The sequence below is a fragment of the Eptesicus fuscus genome, chromosome 23 (genome assembly GCF_027574615.1).
Source record: "Eptesicus fuscus isolate TK198812 chromosome 23, DD_ASM_mEF_20220401, whole genome shotgun sequence".
NCBI lineage: Eukaryota > Metazoa > Chordata > Mammalia > Chiroptera > Vespertilionidae > Eptesicus > Eptesicus fuscus.
Genome location: NC_072495.1, coordinates 22,044,662 through 22,051,289, shown reverse-complemented (window position 1 = coordinate 22,051,289; position 6,628 = coordinate 22,044,662). Strand labels below are relative to the sequence as shown.

The 6,628-nt window shown below is 54.4% G+C and overlaps 1 long non-coding RNA gene across 1 annotated transcript; it reads left to right on the top strand.

The window, feature by feature from the left end:
* Window positions 1-4,065: 4,065 nt before the first annotated feature.
* On the top strand, window positions 4,066-6,353 carry LOC129148110 (uncharacterized). Its single transcript, XR_008555287.1, has 2 exons — window positions 4,066-4,285; window positions 6,137-6,353. It is a non-coding gene; the product is annotated as an uncharacterized LOC129148110 (long non-coding RNA).
* Window positions 6,354-6,628: the final 275 nt, after the last annotated feature.

Below are 6,628 nucleotides of genomic sequence, written 5' to 3'. Positions count from 1 at the left end.
CCTGGCTCCCCTTCCAGGATCCCCCGAGTGTGCTTGATTTTCCAGAAAGGCTGGCTCCCCCACTCCTCCTCCCTCTTCTCCTCCCTCTCCTCCACCTCTCCATCCTTACCCCCCTCTCCTCCTCTTCCTCCTCCACTCCTCCTCCTCGCTCCTCCTCCCACAGCAGATGAGGAAACCGAGGCTCGGAGAGGTGAAAGGATTTGCCCCCATCACGGGGCTCACAGGGGTGGAGACAGGGGTTCAATCAGATCTGGTCTATCTGACCTCAAAGCCCTCCTCCTCCTCCTCCTCATTCTTTTTTCTTTTTAAATATATTGTTTATTGATTTCAGAGAGAAAGAAACATCCATGATGAGAGAGAGAGAACCATCAAATCGGCTGCCTCTTGCACGCCCCCTACTGGGGGTCCAGCCTGCAACCCAGGCATGTGCCCTGATCTGGAATGGAACCGTGACCTCTGGTTCATAGGTCGATGCTCCACCACGGAGCCACACCGGCCGGGCAAAGCCCCCGGGCCCTGCTTAACCACTAGTCTGTGGCCTGGCAAGAGAACTTGTTCTGGGACCCAGGTTGTATTCCTAACGGAAATGTCTGTATCTGTGGTTTTCAGACTCGAGCGAGCTCCGGCTCCCCCACCAGCTTGCTCCCGCACAGCTGGCTGGGCGCCGCCCCCGAGGGTCCCATTCTGCTGTCTGCAGTGAGGTCTGGGGCTGTGCATGTCTCCCAGGCTCCCAGGCTCCCAGGCGAGGCTGCTGCGGGGGCCCCACTGGTCTCTGTTAGTCACGGACCTTTAGGGGTGATGTACGGGCTCCCCGTCGCGCTGCGGAATGTCCTCTCCTTTGGGCCAGGAGGCTTTGGGGCTGCCGCTCACTGCTGGGTGACCTTGGGTGCATCCCGCCTTCTCCGGATCCAGTGTTCCCATCTGTACAGCGAGGCAGGATGAGACGGAAGCGCTTAGTCCGCTGGGCAAGCCTGGCAGAAGGGGGTAGGAGAGGGGTTCGGAGTCAGGCTGGGTCTGACGTCTGACGCTAGGGAGCTGTGTGACCTTGGGCAAAGTGACTTAACCTCTCTGTGCTTCCAGTTATTATCTCGGAAATGAACCAGTTAGACGAGATCGTTTTTTAAGTGTAAATCTCACTGAATTCACAGTGGAGGATGGTGAGGGGGGGAGAGAGGTGAGGTTCTAAGGCTGGTCAGATGGTGAAGGATATGTTCCCCCACCTGCCCAAGCCTTTGAGGTGAACCAACTCCCTCCCTCTCTTCCTCCCTCTGTCCTTCTGCTCTCCCCTGCCCTCCCCTTCCCTTCCTGTTTCCTCTGCACACAAGTTATTTTCTGCAGCCTTAGCTTTGCAATCAGATCTGTGGGCATGATCTGGGCACCCTCGGCAAAACCACTTCCCCTCTGTGGCCACAGCACCCTCATCTGTAAAATGGGTACGTGACACCTCCCCAGGCTGCATGGAAAGCGCTCGGTCCAGGGCCATGCGCTCGGTCGGCCCCTCTGTCCGTTCTTTAATGTGGAGGCGAAGGGCTGGGCTCTGGAGCCAGACAGCCCGCTTGGAACTCTTCCAACCGACCAGCTGTTGGCCTTGGACAAGTGACCTAACCTTTCCGTGTCCCAGTTTCCTCATCGGTAAAATGGGGACAGACGTAATTACTTCCTAGGGTTGCAGTGAGGATAAGTAGCAAGTGCCCAGCACACTGCCCGGCTGTCAGCCGTTCGGATGATTCCCCTGATGATGGCGATGATGATGGGATGATGCAGACGCTAAGCCAGGCACGGTGCTGAGCTGGGGTCAGAGCAGGGGACGAAATGCATCCCTTCCCCAAGGAGTTCCCAGTGAAAGGGAGAGACGCCCTCACAGGGAGGGACACGTTCACAGGAGTCAGTGCTGTGATGGGGGAGCCCAAGGGGCTAAGGGAGCCCAGAGCAGAGCTCCCCCCCCCCGGCACCCCCGGCAGGCAGGGAAGGCTTCCCAGGAGCTGCTTCCCAAGCTGAGACCTGAAGGGGGAGCAGAGACCCTTTGAATAATATGAACATACTAGTGGCCCAGTGCATGGATTCGTGCACATTGAAAGGAAATTAATGAGAAGAGAGATTCGTGTTGTAATTATGTTACTGCAAAAAATTACATGTCAAAATAGCATATATAATATCTACACTAATAAAAGAAAAATATGCAAATTGACCATCACTTCACAACACCCACCAGCCAATCAGGAGTGAGTATGCAATTAATCCACCAAAGATGGTGGTGGCCCCACCCCCCAGCCGCTCCAGGCCTCTGGGCAGCACGCATGCAGGCGCGGAGCGGCCAGGCGGGGTGGGACGCCTGCTATGAGGGGGAGAGTGGGGGGCAGAGGGAGCTACAGGAGCGGCGCCAGAACAAAGACTGAAGGCTCCGGCTGGAGCGAGCGAAGACTCTGGCCAGAGCGAAGACGGAAGGCGGTAGCCAGAGCGAAGGCCTGGGTCCCGGGTGCCGGGGGAAAACCGGTGCCGGCAGCCAGGGAAAGGAAGGCCTATTGCACGAATCTTCATGCAACGTGCCTCTGGTAGTATTATAAAATTAAAACACGCATGTGATTGGCGCCAGTGAGAGCTTTATATGTATCATGCATGTGTGAGTTAACATTTATTTTTAAATTGCCAGTGCACGTCATATGTACCGGCCGGTCAGTCGGACGGACGGTAGGTCACTTAGCCTTTTATATATATAGATGTCCATAAGGATTTTGTATAAGAAAGTAATTGGACAAGTGTGTTCATTGTAGCTAAAAAGTTGAGAATAACCTAATCAACCGCCAAGAAAGTATTGATCAAATAAGCTAGGGTGCACTGAGTCAATGAAATAATTAACAGCTGGTAAAACAGGGTGTGAGGTACATAGACAGAATCTGTCTGCAAGCCGCACGGGGTCTGAACGTAGTTAAAGGTTTGATGCATTCTGCCCAGAAATGGTATGTCACTGCCTAGTCCTATCACGTATGTGACTTTTGCTTCCGTACAACATTTAATAAAAGCAAACCTGATAAAACAGTGTCACCTTTGTTCAGTTGATACTTTAAAAAAAACAAAACACCATTGCTGTTTTAATTTACAAAAAATAAATAATCCTATCTAATAAAGAGGGAATATGCTAATTGACCCTCACACCATCGCAAAGATGAAGGCACCCACAGCCAATAAGGAGGGAATATGCTAATTGACTGCCACGCCCTCAAAGATGGCAGCGCCCACAGCCACAAGATGGCGGTGCCTGCCTCTGGAGTCCCCCAGTCCCCTCAGCCCCCCAGCTGCCCAGGGCTGGCCTGAGGTGCAGGCAAGCCTCAGATGGCGGCTGCCCAGCCGCCCAGGGCCACCCAAGGCTCAGGTAACCAGGGCCTGCCGAGGTTTGCTTTGCCAGCAGTGACAGCAGCAGAGGTGTGATGGGGCGTCGCCTTCCCCTGATTGTCGGGTCACCTCCCACACCTGAGGGCTCCCGGACTGTGAGAGGGGGCAGGCCTGGCTGAGGGACCACCCCTCCAGTGCATGAATTTTCATGCACCAGGCCTCTAGTAGTAATAATAATAATAATAATGATAATAATAAAAGAGGGAGCAAGAGGTCATCAGGCCCCGGACAGGGGCAGGAAGGGCACTCAGGTGGAAGGAACAGCACGCACGGAGGCCTGGGGTGAGAGGCGCCAGAGTGGGGGGAACACCGGCAGCCAGCGGTCTGGAGGCCCTTGTAGGGAGCACGGTGCTTCCCCAGCTGAAGTGCTCCCCGTGTGTGCTCAGCCAGCGGGCACGGCTCCCAGCTGGGTTGGGCCGCCAGAGGGGCGGGTCGACCCCAGCAGGCCTTGCCACCAGCCACCACCCAGCAGCCCGGGCCCTGGCTGGCAGGGACAGCCTCCCCACAGCCCCCACTCCCTGCAGCTGGCCGCCCCCGCCCTCGTTCGGCCCGGTTTCCTGCCCCTCCCTCCCGCCCTCCTCCCTCCAGCTGTTTCTCTGGCGGAGTCTGTCCCTGGCGGGACAGCAGCCCCAACCAGCTCGGAGCTCAGCACAGGCTGCGTCTCCCCAGGAGCCTGTGGGGTGAGGGTGTTCTAGGGCGGGGGGCGGGGCTGCCGCGCTGTGGGGTCCGAGGGGATGTTGAATGAATAGATGAACTGCTTGCTGGGCACACTGCCACAGCCAAAGAACAGTGTGATGGGGAGAAAGAAGCCGGGGACCCGGCCTCCTGCACAGCCTCGCGTGGCCTGACGTCCAGGGGAGCCCTCAGGAAGACCTGGGCGGAGACCAGCCTCAAGGTACCAGGGGTGGCTTTGACCCCGTCCGCAGGGGCCAGGAAAGGGGACTGCTAGTCCAGGAGAGACGTCTTCCCCTTCGGGTTCTCCTTAAAAGTTAACTTTTATCCAAATGACTAGAATTCTAGTCAGATGTTCAGGTTTCCAAAGTCATGCATGCGCACTTGGAAAAGCCAGCGAGCTCACCGGGGTTTTAAAAGCAGGAAGCTCAGCGTTTCCCTTCGTCCCTCTGCTGCTCTCACAGCAGCCCCACAAGGGAGGTGCTTTCCGAGTCCCCATTTCACAGATGAGGAAACTGAGGCTCAGCGAGGGGAGGGCCCTGGCTCAGGGCTGCGGGGACAGTCAGCTGGGAGGTCAAGATTGGAATGAGCCTGGCCGGCGTGGCTCAGTGGTTGAGTGTCGACCTATGAACCAGGAGGTCACAGTTCAATTCCCCGGTCAGGGCACATGCCCAGGGTTGCAGGCTCGATCCCCAGTGGAGGAGGGCAGCCAATCAATGACTCTCATCATTGATGTTTCTCTCTCTCTCCCTCTCCCTCTCCCTTCCTCTCTGAAATCAATTTAAAAAATTTTTATTTTTAAAGATTGGAATGAAATGAAATGAGGGTCATTACCACGGGGCAGCACTAACTCTCAGGACAGAGACGAAAGCGGGGTCCTAGCCCGGAGGTGGTCTTACAGGTGCCCTCCCCATCAGTCACTCGCTCACCCACTCACTCATGGACCCAGGATGGTGGTTGGGTGCTTGCAATGTACCCGACGCATGTAAGCATGTAAATGTGGATACGCATACTCACTTTCCACCCTCCTCCCCCCCGCCGCGTTTCTACAATTAAATTTTTTGGGGTGGCACGGGTTAAAACGATGGCATAGGTTTCCAGTGTGCAGGCCTATCATACACCACCTTCTGCTGCACTGTGGTTCCACACTCACTGTCCCAACCTCGTGTCTGGTAATCTCCCTCGTGCTTCCCCTCGGACTGCGAGCTTCCTTCCTTCCCTGTCACCTTGTTCCTCCGCCATCCGGATGGCTGCATGGAAAACAGGTCTCGTCTTGGGGTTTATGGCATCATTTCTCACCGGGTTGTTCCGGTGATGAATAGTGCTGCAGCGACCACTCTAGGATGTCATCTTTGGGCTTTTTTTTTCTTAATCTTTTCTTCCTTCTTTCCTTTTCTTCCTTCCTTTTCTTCCTTCCTTCCTTCCTTCCTTTCCTTCCTTCCTTCCTTCTTTCCTTCCTTCCTTCCTTCCTTTCCTTCCTTTCCTTCCTTCCTTTCCTTCCTTCCTTCCTTCCTTCCTTCCTTCCTTCCTTCCTTCCTTCCTTCCTTCCTTCCTTCCTCTTTCTCTCTCTCTCTCTCTCTCTCTCTCTCTCTCTCTCTCTCTCTCGTGTGTGTGTGTGTGTGTGTGTGTGTGTGTGTGTGTGTGTGTGTTTTATGGACAGTGTTCCAGAAGTGAAATCGCTGGGTCAAAGGTTTGCCTGTTTTTAAGGACGTTGAGGCTTTGGGACACATTTGTCCCCACGGGTGGTGCTGGCTTGCACTTCCCCGGCTCTGTACTGGGTGCAGTCTTCTCCCAGCTCTTACTAGTCAAACTTCCCTGACGAGAAAGGTGAGAGAGAACGCGTGGCCGCCTCACTTTACAGGTCTTTATGAACATGGAGCAGCCTTTATAATCTTGCTGTTCCCTTTTCTCTTATAATTATCCTCTTCAAGTCCATCTCCATTCCCCCCCCCCCCCCCGGTTGGCTTGTGCATCTTTTTCTTATTGACATCTAAGAGTTCTTTGTATATGAAGGCTATGAACCGTTTGCCCGCGGCCTCCGTTCAAAGCATTCCCCTCCCCTCTCTGTTTTCAGATGAGCACATTTTAAATGGGAAAGCCATAAAGACGAGGTTTTTTGGCAACATCACAAGAAAATAACACGTAATAATTAAGTGCAGCCGGCCCTCGCTCCGTATCTCGGGTTCCGCCTCTGCAGATTCAACCAACCGCGGGTCAAGAATCTTTGCGAAATAAAAAAGGAAAGTGTTGCCGTTGCTGACCTATGCTACGTGTAACTTAGTTAAAATAGATGCACCTGCATTATTTTCTTCATTATTCCCTAAACAATACAGTAGACCAGCTATCTGCACCGCATTTACATTGGGTTAGGTGGTATAAGTCGTCCAGCGATGATCCAAAGTGCATGTGAGGATGTGCGTGGGTGATGGGCACATCCTCACATGTTATAAGCACCACACGGTTTCGTGTGAGTGGCTTGAGCACTTGTGGACTTTGGTACCCACCCGGGGTCATGGAGCCAACCCCCCGGCGGCTGTGGAGGGGATGCCAGTCATGCTATTGGGGG